Source organism: Salvia miltiorrhiza, chromosome 2, assembly GCF_028751815.1.
Source record: "Salvia miltiorrhiza cultivar Shanhuang (shh) chromosome 2, IMPLAD_Smil_shh, whole genome shotgun sequence".
NCBI classification, from domain to species: domain Eukaryota; kingdom Viridiplantae; phylum Streptophyta; class Magnoliopsida; order Lamiales; family Lamiaceae; genus Salvia; species Salvia miltiorrhiza.
The window spans coordinates 24029554-24048780 of record NC_080388.1 but is presented as its reverse complement, the minus strand read 5'-3'; the positions used below and the strand labels follow the sequence as shown (position 1 = coordinate 24048780).

Sequence of the window (19227 nt, the reverse complement as noted above, 5' to 3'; positions counted from 1 at the left end):
GATGAGAGGAGAATGATGCTAGCTGATTACATTAGTATAGTGTTGGGTGTGAATCTTGCTGCTTTTTTTTTTCTCAAAGTGAATCTTGCTGCTTATTACTGATCAATATCGTCTTTTCTGTGATGATGTCAAAATTTCTTCTAATTTTGTAACTTGGTTCTGGATTACCAAGAAATTTGATTGCAATTACTGAATATTGCTCAAAACCATGGCTTGAAGATGGGACTTGCGATCATGAACAAGACGCCTGGTTGGGACAGGGTTTGAAGAAAGTATTGCATTCGTTTATGGAAATCCTACTAACAACTGCTTCCAGCGCCTCATCAGCTCCTGAAATGGCGGAAATATTACAAATATGGTGAACTTTAATTTAAATTTGGATGTGTTATTTAATGGATTGTGTTGTTTAAAAATTGGTTCTTATTAACTCATTAATTAAGATAAAAAAAAGGCATTTAATAATATTAAATTTTAATGGGTCGCATTCAATTAAAGCATAACATTCAATTTTAATCTTCCAGTTCGAAAAAAATGGGAACTTTAATTGGAATGGAGGGAGTATGTTACATCATTTTGAAAGTTACGGGAGCTAAAGTTTACCGCTCCACATGACAAAAAAAGCATGCAACTTTGATAGCACTAGTTTAAAAGAAGAAAAAAAAAAAAAAAAAAAAAGAAGACTTTGGTTGAGGTCGTCTTCTTTGAGGAAAAATCAACATTCCTTTAGAACTTGCGTGTGAATTAATTGAGCGATAGTGATCTACGACGAAATGTTGTCGTCGAGGGACACCATTGCATTGACATTTCAAAGAAAACTACATCTCATTATTGAGGAAAAATAATATATATATATATATATATATATATATGGGCGCGCTCCAGTGAGATCTCCTATTTTTCCTGTAACATGAGTACAATGAATAAGACATATAATACTAATGAACAAAACGTATATCTAATGAACAAGATGTATATACTGATGAAAAAAAAAATTTAAAAAAAAAATCGTAATGAATAAGACATATATACTGATGAACAGGGCCGTATATACTGATGAATATGATGAATAACAAAATTTAAAATATTCTGCTCCCTGCAGGATTCGAACCCTGCGAAAAAAAAAAATCACCCTCCCGATACAATATCAGCCATAAGATTGATAAAATAAACGCACCAGATCGTGTCCTAGATCTCACTAAAATTAGGGGGTCTCATTGGAGCGGCCCTATATATATATATATAGGAAGAGGTTCTATTGAGAAGCCTAAATATTTTGAGAAGTGAGAAGCAATCTTGATCCTTGATTTATATAAATCTAACGGTTTATGCTTTTTTGTTAATTTATGATTTGTTTAATTATCAAAGGTTACTTTTGTAATCTACTATAATAATCTAACAGATATTCTAGTTACATAGGCCATATATAATCTGTTTATTTTCGGTAAGATTTGTTGCATCCCTAAACAAAGATTTGCTTATTATTGTATTCCTTTTTTTCTTTTCACCGATTTGATTCTTTTTAGTAATATTAAACATTATTCATAATTCATTGAACACAATTTATTTGATCTTTTAATTCGTAGGGTCATAACATGAAAATATATGCATAATATATCTTTTAATTACTTTTTATACTTGTCCCTCAGTATCATGACATGGTTTTGAAACATCCTCGGAAGATAAGATGCACCAGCCCAACCAAAAATTTTATTAATTAAAATAAAAACACTACACAATTGATTGAACATTATTCATAAATCATTGAACACAAAAACTACTTTCAAACGATCTCAAATGATGGCCCTGAAGATTATTCATAAATCATTGAACATAATACACAATTGATTGAACATTATTCATAAATCATTGAACATAATACACAATTGATTGAACATTATCATAAGGTAGAACGACTCGTTTCCGAGGTCGAAGCAGGAGATCAATTCATGGCCGTTCAAATCCTCAACCAGCAGTGAAGATTCTCCCTGAAGAACTGACCGATCAGACGACCGTCGTAGGCTAAAGGGGCTTCGCCGACGCCGCGCCACTCCCTCGTACCGAGCGTGTAGACTTGGCACTCGGAATTGGGGATTCTCAAGCAGGATTCGCTCCTCAGATGCATTTCCCTCTTCTGATAGATTCTCAGGCGTGAGAGGATCTCGATGATGATGTGGGACGGGAGGCTCATCAGGATATCGCTGCCGTTGGCGCGGATTTTGGGGGCGAGATGATGAACACCATTATACATAAGAAATTTGAAGTTGTTTTGAGGTATGATAATGGAGATTTTGATTGGGGTTTGTCGAAGAAGATTGAAAATGTATGAATTAATGAAGTGTGATTTCCGAGATTTGATAGGGAGGAGTAATTATTGGGAGGCTGTAAAATACATATTTAACCCTACGAATTATTAGATTTTATTTAATGAATTAAAAATCCTGTTAATTAATCATATGAAAGCCAAAATCTAACCGTTAGATCTAATGAAATCAATGAACGAGATTCATTCTTAATTCTCACACTAAGAGGGCTTCTCCATAGAGACTAACCCGGTTCAAGAAAGAACCATAAATAAAAAAAGACCGGAGAACCATTTTCAGCCATTCGATCATCAAGATCTACGGTGGATGCATCATCTTGTTGGATGAATGCAGATCCTGGGTTCGAATCCTGAAGGGAGCATTTTTTTTTTAATTTTTTTAGTGCATTAATTTTAACAGCGAATGCATTAATTTTTACAGTGGATGCATTAGATTTGATGGTTCTCTCGTTCTCACAAATAATGTAGTTCTCTCTAGAACCACACCCTATTTATATATATATATATATATATATATATATATATATATATATATATATATATATTGGCAGTGTTAAGGTATTTAAAGCACATGAAGTGGATGAGGTCAATTATTATTCTTTTGAGAACTAATTTAATTATTTATAGGAACCCACTTTACATACTAATATTCATAAAATAAGATTTTGTTTGGCCTAAATAAGGATGTCAAAAAAGCCCGAAACCGACGGATCGATCCGAATAGACCGATAAAAAGAAGGGTTAGGGCTGAAAATTTTTAGCCCGAAAAAAATTTAGCCCGAATAACCCGAACCGAAAATAACCCGAGCCCGATAGGGTTGGTCCGAAAACCCAGTGGGATGGCCCGATTAACCGAACAATTTCTTAATAATTGATTTTTAAACTTTAATACTTTACTTTTTAATTCGATAATAACATTTTGATGCTTGTAGAATATGTTTTGATGTTTTCCTACGGTTAATAACAAACATCTATGATATAAAAGTTAAAGAAAGATAGTCATTTATATTAAATCTATATACAATTTTCATCGGAAAAGAAGTTAAAGTTAGATATTATGTAAATTTACGTTAAAATAACACTAATTTTTGTATCTAAACCAAGGCGAAATGTCTTGATTTAAAAAAACACTACATATTTTTATTACAAGGGTATAATTATATAATAAAAAAATTAAACATATAAAAAAATCGTAAACTTGCGGGCCCGAACAGGCTAGCCCGAAACCGAGCGGGTTAGGGTTAGGATCGAAAAATTTTAGCACGAAAAATAAAAAAATCGACTAGCCCGAACAGAAAATAACTCGAAACCGAATGGGCTGGCCCGAAATCGAGTGGGCTGGCCCGATTGACATCCTTAGGCGTAAACATAAGCTTTTTTCAAATTGTATCAATTTTAAAGTTAATATTTCACTTTTATTTTATTTTTTGAAACAATAATCTTTAAAAAATGATTGATAAATTTAATACAAGTTGAAAAGATTGGGATACAACACAATTGCTAAATATGTAGATATGTTTGATAAGTTTAAAGTTTGACATAGAATTGATAAAATTGTAAAGATCGGAATAGATTTATATGATTAACCTATGATTTTAAACAAACTAATAGAGACTGTTATATTGATTATTATAACATATAAAAATATTTACTTTTTCATATATTCTCTAGTTTTCTAGAAAAAAATAAATAAATAAAAACAGAATTTACTACTCTTGACAAATGACAAGTACCTCCATCGATTCCGTCCTGGCAACAACCATGATATGGGCAATACCCGACGCCGCCTGTATCATTCATGTCAGCACAAAACGCCGAGCAGCCTCCAAAGACGGAACTTCCGTTGGATCGCAGTCGATGGCGGTGAGCACATTTTCAGACGACAACGTATAGGGAGTTCTCGACAAGTTCACACTCAAACTATGTTGATCATTTACTGACAAACCATAGCAAGCTGAAATCATGTAAGGGTCTATGAGCCGAATATAAGTTTGATTGATTTCAATCACTTGTTTATTGCTAATTGAGAGGTAAGCTTTGGGAGGGCAAGTGGAAGTATTGCAGTCGATGTTAAAGTAGGGATCGAGGGAGCAATTTGACCCGACTCCGAATGGATATGGAATGGGTAAATCCCCGCAGCGATCCAGGCATTCGGGCTTGGCAATTGGAGCCGTCGAGAATAGTGGTGAGAGAAGTAAAAAAGATAGAGATTAGTTGCAGAGCCAACATAATGCACACTACAACAAAAAATATATATTAAGACACTTATTTAGAGGCATTTTTATTAAGTGTGTTAGAACATGGTATCAATGAATTTGTATAGATTGAAGACATGTTTAGGAGACTGAATTGAATTGTATTGCTTGCTTTCTTTGAGTATTACAAGCTCCCTTTTATAGGGTTACAATTGAACTAAATAAGGTAAGTAAGTAAAAAAGGAAACATCTATCAAGGATCTTTGATTGATTCTTAATTGATCTCTTTCCTTTCAACACTCCCCCTCAAGTTGAGTGACGGGATTTTCGATACTCAACTTGCCAAGAACTTCTGCAAAATTCTTGGAGTTCACGACTTTGGTTAGGATATCTGTAAGTTGGTCTTCTGATCGTACTAACGGTAAAGTCACAATGCCACCTTCAATCTTTTCTTTGATAAAGTGCCTATCAACCTCAACATGTTTGGTTCTATCATGTTGAACAGGGTTCTCAGATATGCTGATGGCAGCTTTGTTGTCGCAGAACATTTGGCATTTTTTTGTTGGATGAAGACCTAACTCCATTAATAGTTTCCTTAACCAAAGAACTTCAGTCAGCCCACTCTTGATTCCTCTGAACTCTGCTTCTGCACTTGAGAGAGCCACCACCTTCTGTTTCTTACTCCTCCATGATACAAGATTACCTCCAATAAAGGCAAAGTATCCCGCTGTTGATTTCCTGTCAATCGGGTTTCCAGCCCAATCAACATCCGTGTAGGCTTGTATCTCCAGATGTCCCGTCCTCTTGAACAGTACTCCATAATCGAAGGTTCCTTTCAAGTACCTCACAATTCTGAGTGCAGCTTCCAACTGGTCAGCTTGTGGTTGGTGCATAAATTGACTCACAACACCAACATCATAGGCAATATCAGGTCGGGTATGAGAAAGGTAGATGAGTTTTCCCACCAGACACTGATATTATCCTCGATCCGCTAACTCAGCTCATTTCACAATTTGTAGCCCATGATTTACAGCAATAGGAGTTTCTGTTGGCTTGCAATCTAGCATCCCTATTTCTGCTAGAAGATCTAGAGTATACTTCTTCTGGTTGATGAAGATCCCCTTCTTTGATCCGAGAACTTCAATTCCGATGAAGTATTTTAATTTTCCCAAGTCCTTCATCTCGAATTCTTTGAACAAACTTTCTTTGAACTTCTGAATCTCCTCTGTGTCATCCCCTGTTTTGATCATGTCATCAACATAAATAACCAAACAGGAAATAAGATCACCTCGTTTCTTTAACAATAAGGTGTGGTCAAAGTTGCTTTGCTGGCATCCAAACTTCTTCATAACTGTGGTGAATCTCCCAAACCAGGCTCTGGGAGACTGTTTGAGCCCATATAAGGTCTTCTTCAACTTGCATACCTCACCATCTTCGAAATCTTCTGAAAAACCTTGGGGTATCTCCATGTAGACTTCCCTATCTTCTTCAAGTTCTCCATGAAGGAAAGCATTTGTAACATCGAACTGATGGAGATCCCAGTCTTTATTAGCAGCAATGGAGATGAGGACTCTAACGGTGTTCATCTTTGCGACAGGTGAGAAGGTCTCCTCATAGTCGATCCCATACATCTGTGTGTATCCTTTTACGACTAGTCGAGCTTTGTAACGCTCAATAGAACCATCCGGTCTCCTTTTGATTGTGAAAACCCATTTGCATCCTACAGTTTTCTTCTCTTTTAGCAACCTGCACTTCTCTCATGTGTGATTTCGGTTCAGGGCACTTATCTCTTTCTTCATAGCATTTCTCCAATGCTCGATCTTGGGAGCCTGTTCTGCTGTTTGCGAGATATCCTCATCATATAAGGCTGCTTCATAGGCTGCTGCATTTTTGGACAAGTTTCCGTTGTCGATATTCCCAACTGAGTATCGAGAATTCCGCACGATCTTCTTTGGGGTATACCGTTTAGGAGGCACACCCTGATTACTTCTGGGTGGTAGCACATATCTCACAGTATCTCCATCTACTGTATTCTCCTCATGTTCTTCTTCAATGACTTGAGAAATATGATCAGTAGTAGGTTCAGAAGCTCTTACCTCAGATATCAGTGGCAGAGAAGATATAGGCTCATGCAGCGGACTAAATTGTTCTGGAGTGGATGAAACATGCTCGGCGACAAGGTTAACTTTTTCTGTTGGGTCTGCTTCCGGGCCTGGAATTGGTAACCAACTTAATAGGTCGATCTCACTCTCTTTCTCACTCTCCCCCTGACTTTTTAAGGTGGGTACTATAAAAATACTCAGTTTCAAAAAGTCGCAGTTCATGGTGGTTATGATTTGACGGGTTTTAGGATTGTAACATCTATACCCTTTTTGGTTAACACCATACCCGACAAACACACACTTCATGGCACAAAGAGAGAGTTTAGTTCGTTCATGCTTGGGAATATGAACGAATACGGAACTATTAAAAACTCGAGGTTGAAGCGTATGAGCGAGAGGTATATCAACAAGAGTGGATAATTTCTGTAATGGAGTTTGAAGCTGGAGGGTTCTGGTGGGAAGGCGATTTATAAGGTAAAGGTGGCGACAGCTTCAGGCCAGAAGTGGATGGGTACCTTAGACTCAAGCATCATAGCACGGGTCATTTCAAGGAGAATTCTATTTTTCGTTCATCAACACCATTTTGTTCGGGAGTATGGGGACAAGTGGTTTGATGAATTATCCCTCTTTGTTGACAGAAGTCCTGCATGGATCGATTGACAAATTCCCCCCCATTATCGATTTTAAGGGTTTGGATATGTTTCTGAAATTGAGTTTGAATCATGTTGAAGAAATGAGTGAACTTTTAAAAAACTTGAGATTTATTTTTGAGAAAATACACCCATGTCATCCTAGTGCAATCATCAATAAAGAGCAGAAAATATCTAAAACCTTGACCCCCCACAACAGGTGAAGGACCCCAAACATCAAAATGAACAAGAGAAAATATGGCGTTCACTTGTGTATCACTAGGCTTAAAAGATTTTCGGTGGCTTTTAGCTAAAACACAAGTCTCACAAGATAAAGTCTCATTTTTCACTAATTTAGTAAATAAAAGCTTAAGATACCCCGTGGATGGATGCCCTAACCGACGGTGCCAAAGCCAGGCTTCCCGGTCAGCAATTCCGTGAGCCAGCATCACCTTGCCGTGTTGAGCTATCTCATCCACATAGTACAATCCATCCCGCTCAGTGCCACGCCCAATAATCTCCCCCCGCCTGATATCCTGAAGAAAACAGAAGTGGGGATGCATTATCATGGTACAATTAAGCTCTTTTGTAACATGGCTAATAGACAACAGTTTATGAGAAAGAGATGGAACATATAGACAATTTGAGAGACGAAGAGTAGGAGAAATTTCTATAGTTCCGACTCCTTCAACACGAGTGAAATCACCACTAGCAGTTTGAACATGTGTTCGGTGGGATGTTGATTACTTAATAATATCAGTTTTATCAAAGGTCATCGTATCAGTAGCTCCACAATCAAAAATCCACCCTTCATCTCTATCCCTATTATCACAAGAGGCTTGATATGCAGCGGAGAAATTTAGGGAATTTCTACATAATTGGGGAGTGATTTTAGTATTATGTAGAAGATTGGGGTGTTTCTGTAATTTATGAAAACTTAGGGGGGCAGTTTGCATAAGATGGGGTAAGTTCTGCAATTTAACAAAACCTCGGGGTAGCTTTTGTATTTTATTAGAACTTAGGGGGGCAGATTTTAAGGGATATGGTATTTTTTGCAAATAAAGAGAAGAATGAGGGTTTAGTGTGAAAACACCAAACCCTATACCTAATTTTAATCCCCCATTCCCTTCTCCAGCCGCCTCCCTCTCACATCTACTCCCTCCGTTCTGCCCAGCCGGGGACGCCTGATCCGCGGCCACCGCCGCTGCTTCCGCAGCCACCGCCTCTGTTCCGATAGGCCTTTCACGTCTGCTCCCTCCGTTCTGCCCAGCCGGAGACGTCCGATTCGTGGCCACCACCGCTGCTCCGCTAGGCCTTTGATAGTTAGCCACGCCTTGAAAAGTGCTGTAGTAATAATTCGGCGGCGGCAGCGAAGATTGGGCGGCGACGGCGACCGAGACGCCTGGGTTCTTTCCTCCGCCTTCTTCGCTTCTATCGGCGGTGGTTTGCTGCAACCGGGCTTCTGGCCGTGGTGCATGGCGGAATGTGGTGGTAAGTCCGGTCCCGGTCTCTTCCGATGATGAAATGTTGGTGTCGAAGCGGTTGGTTGCCGGCTGCAAGATCTGTAGCCGGACGGCCTCCCTTCTCATTTTTGAGAAGGCCGATTCGACTGAGGAAGTTAATTTATTTGAGGTGGTTGGATTTGTGGCTTGAATCTTTCCTGACATATTTTTCCAGGGAAGAAAAAGGCTATTGCTGCCTTGATTGTTTTGAGGTATTTGGAACAGTGATGAATGATTTCTGAGTTCCCAGAATCATGCCTGCTCTGATACCATGTTAGAACATGGTATCAATGAATTTGTATAGATTGAATACATGTTTAGGAGACTGAATTGAATTGTATTGCTTGCTTTCTTTGAGTATTACAAGCTCCCTTTTATAGGGTTACAATTGAACTAAATAAGGTAAGTAAGTAAAAAAGGAAACATCTATCAAGGATCTTTGATTGATTCTTAATTGATCTCTTTCCTTTCAACAAAGTGCCTTTAAATTATTTTTTGGGGCAATTGTTATATACTAAAAAGCTATAGAGACATATACTTTGGTGGACTCTTTATTAAATTTCAGTAATTAAAATCTTTATAGTCCGTTTGATTTGTAGTTTAGGATTGATTAGGATTAAAATTATCTTGAAAAATTAGTGTGGATTAGTGTGGATTTATACTATTTCATGGGTGTTTGATATCATGGCTACTTAATCCTATATTGTGTTTGATATTCATAGCATTATGTTGGATTATATTATCTAATACCAAAATTATCCTCATATAATTTTAAAAATACCATGTGTGTCCACCATTACTTGGGCATTTGCATCGATATGCGTGAGGAAGGGTAGCAAAATTTTTATCCAACTTCGCAGTATTAAAGTTATCCAAGGGGGAGGGGCGGATTATTAGTATGGATTATTCCCACAAAATAGCATGGAGAAGTGGGATTAAGTAGGAGTTGACCATATTAACTGCACATGATATCAAACATCACACTAATCTGTATTAATTTAATTTATCCTACCTATAAACCCATATCAAACGGGCCCTTAGGGGAACAATCGCGCCTTTCTTATTTCCTTCTATATTTTGGGGGATCTTTCCTTCTCAACCAATTTCGCTCAAACTATTTCCTAGGGTTAATTGCATAAGATGTCACTAAACTATAGTACTCGTATCAAATTAGTTACTAAATTTTAATTTGTTTCAAAATGAATACTAAACTTATATTTTATATTATTTAAGTTTTTAATTTAAATTCCCTAATAAGTTTATCCCACATGAAAATTAAAGTGCCACATAATAATCTCCATTTAAGTCAAGTAACTACAATATCTGCGACATCATTTTTATACAAAATTAATAAGGTAAAATAAAAAGAAAACTAAACATTGGGTAAAAGAGGAGAACAAACCTCGATTACTGGATTACATAATAACTATAAACTGGATCATGTCAAAATAAAATGGAAGTTTGATACAAAGAGGAGAACAAAATAAAATGAAAGTAAAAGAGGAGAACAAACCTCGTACATAAAATTTTCAAGGAACATTATTCTTATAAAAATCTGATAATCATGTGACACTCATCTTGATGATTGCATACAGTTACCAAGGTAAAAAATAAGACAAACTTGACCATTATATAAAAAAAATAAAAAATTAATGATGAAAACAATATTATCATAGCAAAAGAAAAGTTAACAATGATCTAGTTTATAGTTTTTATATGTGTAATCCAGTAATCGAGGTTTGTTATCCTCTTTTACCCAATTTTTAGTTTTCTTTTATTTACCTTATTCTGTATAAAAATGATGTGGCAGATATTATAGTTATTTGACTTAAATGGAGATTATTATGTGGCACTTTAATTTTCATGTGGGATAAACTTATTAGGGAATTTAAATTAAAAACTTAAATGATACAAAATATAAGTTTAGTATTCATTTTGAAACAAATTAAAATTTAGTAACTAATTTGATACAAGTACTACTCCCTCCGTCCACGAAAGAAATTCCTATTTTTCCTTTTTGGGACGTCCACAAAAGAACTTCCTACCTATTTTTGGACTATACCCCACCACTTATAATCCTCTTACTTTTCACTTTTCACAATTCCCAATATTAATTATAACACATTTTCACCACTCCCAATACATTCAACTACATTTTATCCATTTTCAATACACTCAATAATATTTTTTCTTAAAACCCGTGCCACTCCCTCTTAGGAAGTACTTTCATGGACGGATGGAGTATAATTTAGTGACATCTTATGCAATTAACCCCTATTTCCTATCACATTGTTTCTCTCTCTCTCTCGTAACATCCAATTTCCAATTTCACATCAGCCAAACTACTCAAAATCTTAAATCCATTGCGCTTCTATTGCCGTCGCTGCACAATTGTTATTGCCGACCCGCTGCTGCGCCGTCGTCATCGCCAAGCCGCTGCTGCACCGCCGGCATCCTATTTGCTGCTTTCAGTCGCCGCTGCGCCTTGTGCCCATAACCTAGGCATCAATTTTGCTCGTCGTGCAGCGCTGCCACCAGTGTTCTTGCCCCAATCGAAGAAGCCTAGGTTTTAATACATTATTGAATGCAACAGATTCTGATTGGTGAAATAAATCTGAATGCGGCTTCTTGCTTGACATGTTCGACTTGATCTCATTTTTGCAGGGGACACTCTTTGTTGATTTTGATTTGCGAATTTGCGAACTGATTGGTTATCTCTATCGTGGCCAAGGTTCGAATTGTTTTCTTAATAAATTGATTGCTTGTATTTATCTTGAAGTTGTTTGGCATTAGATTACTGATTCGAATGCTTTTAAATGAAATTAATTCCATGTAGATTAAGTGATGTTTGCCCAAGTGCTCTTACAACCGACATACATAGTTCATAACCAATGCATAGTGCTGCAAAAATGTAGGAGATTTTCTATGATATGCTTTGAAATTTCTCTCATCTTTTAATTGCGTTAAATTGTGTGCAATCTTGTAGGAGATTTTTTAATTGCCTTAAATTGTGTGCAATCTTGTAGGAGATTTTCCTGATATGTGCTTTTGGGAATCCTAAAGCTTTGAATCGTGTGGAAGGTAATCAAATATATCGTGAGCTCTTTATTTTTTAGAATCTTGCAATCTTGAAATTTTGTCCATATAAACTGGGCATAAGTTGTTATGGTTGTGGTGTACAACTGATCCATGACATGTTTCATGATGGTGGATCCATAGTTCACTATGATGGAGAAGTATTTGGAAAAAAAAGAATGAAATGTGGTCTAGGTTGCTTTGTTCTGTTTCTTGTTGAGAAAAGGAAACTGATTTTTGGACCAGAATTCATGATATGTCAGTGTTCATATGTACTTATATATGAATAAAGACTTCTATTTAGCAGTTTGCATTGCTATTTAAACTTTTCTTTACCAGAGTTTGTGAAGGCTTCATTCTCAATTATCACTACTATTTCACAATACACACTAAGATTTTTTTAGTCTGCTGGTTTTCATTTGTCACGAAGGCATCATCACCAAGTTGATATTGCTTGCTCCAGGTACAACAATATGCAATTGCATTCTCACCATCTGATTTATGATGCCGGCAAAATTAATGTCCATATTTTGATTACACATTTTAAAGTATATAACTTTACAGCTTTGCTTGGACTAGGAGAAATGCATCATACTTTAGCCTTAAACAAATGCTACTAATTTAATTACTCGAAAATGTATCCCATGCATTTATCTTTATTCTTTTTCTTTTTCATACCCACAGGTCTGAGCAAATTGGAGAAGTTTCAAGTTCTGGTACTTAAGGCAAACTCATGTTGTCTTGAAGCAGGGAAGTGAGAGGCTCTCATTTAGGGGGACCTGGGACTGGTTTCAGCTGAAATGATTCCCCTATAAAATTTTTGGTAAATTGGCTTCGTTGAGTGTTCTACCATTTGGTTAGAGATGTCAATCGGGCCAGCCCACCGGGTTTCGGGTTAGCCCTATCGGATTTCGATTTAATCGGATGCAGGCTAATCAGGTTGGGTATTTTGTCGGGTTATAAATTTTCAACCCTAACCCTAAATGTTCGGGTTTCGGGCTAGTCGGCTTCAATGCGTAAAACAAAATAATTATTTGTATTTTGTTATTTTTAATGATCTAATGCATAACGTATAAAATATACACAGAAATCAAAGATATAAATTATATAGCAAACATGAAATGCAAAAATATAAGATATTGAAAAAAACATCAAGATTGCATAACATATAAAATAAGTTGGTAACAATAAAATGTTCAACTTTGTTAACGAAAAAACAATAAAATATCCAACAATAGTTTGAATTCGTAGAAGCAAAGCATCTCAAAAATACAGAAAAGTGAAATGATAAGACTTCTAATATTTTGTCATTTTTTAATTTTTATATCTAAATATTTAATATTAAGTATTCGGGTTTCGGGCTAGCCCATCGGGTTAGTCGGGCCGGCCCTATCGGGTGCCGGGCTAATCGGGTTGTAATTTTTATCGGGTTGAAAATATTCAACCCTAACCCTCTCGGGTGGTGGGTTAATCGGGTCAGCCCACAGGTTTCGGGCTAGATTGACATCCCTATATTTGGTTATAAAAAATTATCTTCCCAAGGTTCAATTAAATACTCCCTCCGTCCGCCAAAAGTATTCCACTTTGGCCGGACACGGAGTTTAATAAAATGTGTGATGATGTTGATGTAGTGGAGAAAGGGTCCCACCACTTTATGAGATGTGTGGTTGAGATTGAATTTGGGGTGAGTTTTTTGTAAATAAAGAGTGTTTGTAAGGATAAAATATAAAGGTGGATGGTGGGACCATGGCTTAAAAAGGAAAGTGGAATACTTTTTGCGGACGCCAAATATAGTAATTGTGGAATACTTTTGGCGGACGGAGGGAGTAATATTTATACCCTTTGGATATATGATGTATGCATGCATTTGACTTTGATCATTATCTTTGGGGTGCATCTCTGGAAAAGTTATAAATGTAACTTGTTAAACTTTACATAGAACATAATACAGGCAGACTACTAAAAAGATGGTATCAGGCTGTTTCTTGTGCATACGGTGCTGATGCCTGATGGGTTGTTCTTTCTTTCACTGATGTAGGTAACTGCACTTCCTAAGCTTTTATATAGTTACTACACTGGATAAGCTCTTTTCTGGCAAGAAGGTGGTTAGTATTGATTCAAGTCCAAGTCCAAGTCCAAGTGCAGCATCATGTTATTGTAGATTTGATGTCTTTGAAATGGAAAAGTAATCAAATTACGAAGGTGACGGAAATGACGTTGTCGGCCAATCTAGAAAGGAAGAAGATGGAGAATAGTATACTAGAGTGGAAGGTAGAAGAAGATGAAGTGGTGAGATGAGGAGTTGAAGTGAAGCTTGTGGTGGAACTTGCTCTCATGGAGATTCGAACTTTCATTATCGACTTGGACATGAATGATAGGACTTTTCATTTGTATCGAGTTTTCATTTGGATTGTTTAGTTATTAAAATGTTGATGATACTATTTATTGAAATATCAAAAGAATATGATATGATTGTATTTGTACAGTAAGTGCCTTTATATGATAATTTTGGAGCATAAAATTTTTAATAGTACAAATAATAGTGTCGAATGTCTTTTGAATGTAAAAATAAGTGTCTCATCTGTCATCTTAAGACATATTTTGTGTCTCGATACTTAAGCAAAATACACAAATAAGTGCCTCATAACATTAGTATGGGGACATAAATTTTTTGTCCCAATACTTAAGGAAATGACACAAATAAGTGCCTCAATATTTCATTTGAAGGCACAAATAAATATCCCTATAAACTTATTGATATATTTCGAAACATTTTAAAGGGCATTTTTATGTGTCTCTAGAAATCAATTTCGGGGCATAATAAATTGTCGGACAATCTACTGATATAGAGGCACATAAAAAGTATCCCCAACCCTATTGGGACACGATACTTGGAGGCACATATACTAAGTGCCCCGAAAATAAGAAGTGTCCCTCTAAAAATAGTGTGATAATATTCTCTCTCATTTGTAGTGAAAATGAGGAATGAGTAAGGATCAAGTAGGAAATGAAGAAAAAGAAATAAAGAATTTAAATAATGAAATTTTGGTCATTCTTCATTTTCCCATGATAATTTTACAATCAAAGAGAACATACCCTTCAAGGATAGAAAAGTAGTACGTAGCAACGTGTGATGGGATAAAAAGTAGTGGTGGACTGGAGAGATATAGAAAGTGTGGGGTTTCAAGCTGAGAAAGATTGGAAATTGTGGTGTGATTTGGAATCATGTGTTTTTAATGAATGGTTATAACAGTGACAACTGAAATTATTAAAATTGATGTATTAAATAATTAGATTATTTTATTAAAATCGAGTGGTAATGATGTTTAAGAAGAATTGTACTAAAATAAAAACACTGCAATTTAGAGACGAATGAAAATAATAAATAATAAGACCATCATTTTTATAGATGGTGAGAGTATTATAAGAAGGTGGTCTCGGGTACAATCGAGTGTACCGTATAATTGGGTTGCACCGCCACTTATAACCTTAATCTGAACTCATATTTTGATTCGAACCTTATAAATAACATTATTTTGTATGCGAGTCAATCCGGTTGAACAGTACACCCGATTGTACCTAAATTTTTGTGTAATATAAAAAGGCATGCTAGTGTGGTAATTAAAGAATTAAGTATTTAAATAAAGCTAATACTTAACTCAAGTACCAGACAGATATTAACCCAACACCAACATCTTAAACTGCCGCGACACCAGTGAAACATCACTTGGTATAGATCCATGGACGGAGGAGCCAGCCCCAGGCTCCAACAAATTTTTAATTATTATAATTAGATTATATTTTTTTTCGACCTTTTATATATAAAATTATAATTTTATCTATCTAATTAATTTATTATTAAATACAAGAACATTATTTTGTCCATCATTTTCAAAATTCTAGCTCTGTCCATAAAATCACCCGGCCCGCTGATTGCCTGCTTGCCTGGGGCACAATTCTAAAACAATCCACATGGCCAAGCTTTTTATCTTTATAAATACTCCCTCCGTCCGCCAAGATTATGTTAATTTGCTTGGGCACGACATTTAATAAAATTGGTGATGATTTTGATGTAGTGGAGAAAGGGTCCCACCACTTTATGAGATGAGTGGTTGAGATTGAATTTTGAGTGGTTTTTTTGTAAATAAAGAGTGTTAGTAAGGATAAAATATTAAAGAGGATGGTGAGACCATTGCCATAAAAGGAAAGTGACATAATCTTGGCGGACGCCCGATATAATAATTGTGACATAATCTTGGCGGACGGAGGGAGTAATAAATAAAGCAATTCCGAGCATAGACGTCTTTCAATGTAATGTACTAATATTGATGAGGACGTTTATTACGTGCGACGGTCGCATCCCGTGCGATGGGTCGGATCCGTCTTTGATCCGACCCGGATAAAAAACTATATATTGAATATTTGACAGTTGAAAACTAATATCAAGCTGTGGTGCACCGGCGCCTTAAAGCTTTGTGCCTCTGCGAGGTCGCGTGTTCCAATCCATGGAGGACCGAATTTATGTACTCTTTTTCTTTGTTCTTTTTTCTTTGCGTTTTTTATTTTTATTTTTTATTTTTTTATTTCAGTTTTTTCTTTTCTTTTTCCTTACTCTGTTTTTACTGGTTTTTTTTTTTGGGTTTTTTGATGTTTGTTTTTCATTCTTTTTATTTCAGTTTTTTCTTTCTTTTTATTTTTTACTGTTTCTTTTTACAATATTTTTTATTTTATTTTTAGTTATTTTATTGATTTCAAAATAATTGTTATTGTGATAAAAAGTAATTATCAACATAAAGAAATGTAATGTTTTTAAAAACATTAACTTTATTATTTTTTTCTTACGATAATAATTATTTGACCAAATAACTAAAATTACAAGTTTTGTGAGTAAAAACAACAATTGTCGTGAAAAAAAAAATAATTTTGAAATTTTACATTTCTTTAAGTAGTAATCTTTGTAAATAAAAGCAATTATTGATGTGAAGAAAAGTAATGTTATTTTCACTCGCTTGTACTTTTATATTTAACTATTTGACTAAATAATTATTGTCGTAATAAAAAGTAGTAATTATTATTACAATGAAATGTAACGTTTCTAGATTATTACATTTGTTTACGATAATTGTTACTCTTAATTCTTAAGAATTTATAGTTTTAGTTATTTAATCAAATAATTATTATTGTAAGAAAAAGTAATGATTGATATGTATAAAATTAATTTTATTTTTACTCGTTAGAACTTGTAATTTTGTATATTTGATCAAGTAATCATTATCGTAATAAAAAGTAACTATTTATGTGATGAAAAATAATGTTTCAAAAACGTTACATTTCTTCATGTCAATAATTATTTAATGTAGAATTAAATACTAGAATAAAGAAAAAAATAATCAAATAATTATTCAAGTAATCATTGTCGTAAGGAAAAGTAATTATTGATATGATGAAATGTAATGTTTCTAAATTATTACATTTGTTCGCGATAATTGTTATTTTTATTCATAAGAGCAAATGTATATCTTATGTTTGTTAAAAGTAAATACTCCTATAAGGGTTCAAGATTTAATATTTAGGATTTAGGGTTTATTTTTCAAGGTTTAGGGTTTAGAAAATATAATACTTTATATTGAATGAATTTAAATACTTATATTAACAGTAACACAAGTATACATTTGTGCGAACAAATGTTGATGTTATGCTTATTAAAAGTAAATATTCATATTAGGATTCATGATTTAATATTCAGGGTCTAGTGTTCAGGTTTTTAGGGTTTATAGTTTAGAAAATATAATACTTTATATTGAATGAAAGGTAAATATTATATTAACACGAGTATACATTTGTGCTAACAAATGTATATTCAAGCATGTGCTGATATGAATTCACATATGTTTGTGGTGCACAAGGTATTTGTTGTGTACAGTGGGTCGTGGCTCAAGGAGAATGGTATTTCGATGCCTAGATGCTTTGATGCTTCGATTTGGAATTGGAGATGACCTCTTTGATGATAGATATTGAATTCTTCAAAATGTTAGAAACTTTGTATTGTTTTGTAACATAGCAGTAGGTCTTGGTGTGAGAACAAATTATTTCAAAACTCATGTTTGGTTGGTGGGTGGGGTTATAGCAGGATAGATAAGATTAGGATATATTTCAAAGTTTAGTTGAGTTTGCTATATGAGTTCGTGTGTTTGGTATGCAAGTTAAAAACACATGTTAACATGGTGCGGTGTTTGGCAGCTTTTGCTAAAATTAAGATAACATGCAGAAATTACTATTATGACCCTGTAAACATTTTTAAAAGACATTCATATTGCCTCAAAATTCTATCTTTTTTTGAATTTTAATAAGGGGCAAATGGGGAATAAAAAAACTTAACTAATCTACTGTGGCATAGCAGTAAAGGTTACCGACCCCTCTCGCCGGATGCAGTATAGAGGCGAAACAGTTGATTAGGGACGGGCCTTGCCATAAGTGCGGGCCTGCCTTGTTATGGAAATGGGCTACCAAACGGATAAATAAGACCAGTTACCTATACAAACTCGCCTAATATGACCTACCAAACACACCTGGTTGTATAGGCGTAAGTATTATAGCCATCTCAGATAAAAGTTTGTACATGTTCTTTTTGGAATTAAACTTGCAGCAATATTCATCGTTATACTATGCTAAAATGTATCAAAAGTCTGTTTATTCAATTTTATTGATTATTTTTCGACTTATTTGATAAAGTAATCATTGATACGAACAAATGTAATATTTCTGAATTATTACATTTATTTAGAATAATGTTTATTTTTATTTATAAGAACATTTACTTTTAGCTATTTACTCAATTAATTATTTTTGTAAACAAAAGTAATTATTGTTGTTAACAAATGTAATTATTATTACAATAAAATGTAATATTTCTAAGTTATTACATTTGTTCACGATAATTGTTACTTTTATTTTTAATTGAGAATTTATACTTTTAGTTATTTAATCAAATAATTGTTATTGTAAGAAAAAGTAATTGTTGATATGTATAAAAGTGATGTTATTTTTACTCGTTAGTACTTGTAATTTTGTATATTTGATCAAGTAATAATTGTCGTAATAAAAAGTAACTATTGATATGATGAAAAAGTAATGTTTCATAAACGCTATATTTCTTCATGTCAATAATTATTTTTTATTATAATAATAACCATTTTGAATAACCTAGAAATCAATACTAGAATAAAGAAAAAATTAATCAAATAATTATTCAAGTAATCATTGTCGTAAGGAAAAGTAATTATTGATATGATGAAATATAATGTTTCTAAATTATTACACTTGTTCGCAATAATTGTTATTTTTATTCATAATAGCAAATGTATATCTTATGTTGATTAAAAGTAAATATTCCTATAAGGGTTC

General features: G+C 34.4%; 1 long non-coding RNA gene across 2 annotated transcripts; it reads left to right on the top strand.

Moving 5' to 3' along the window:
- The first annotated feature begins 11028 nt into the window (after nucleotides 1-11028).
- LOC131007784 (uncharacterized) lies at nucleotides 11029-14308 on the top strand. Of its 2 annotated transcripts, none has more exons than XR_009096281.1 (5): nucleotides 11029-11314; nucleotides 11413-11479; nucleotides 11775-11829; nucleotides 12508-12717; nucleotides 13862-14308. It is a non-coding gene; the product is annotated as an uncharacterized LOC131007784 (long non-coding RNA). The 2 variants fall into 2 exon arrangements; XR_009096280.1 differs by having other exon boundaries at nucleotides 11031-11314; nucleotides 12508-12646.
- Nucleotides 14309-19227: the final 4919 nt, after the last annotated feature.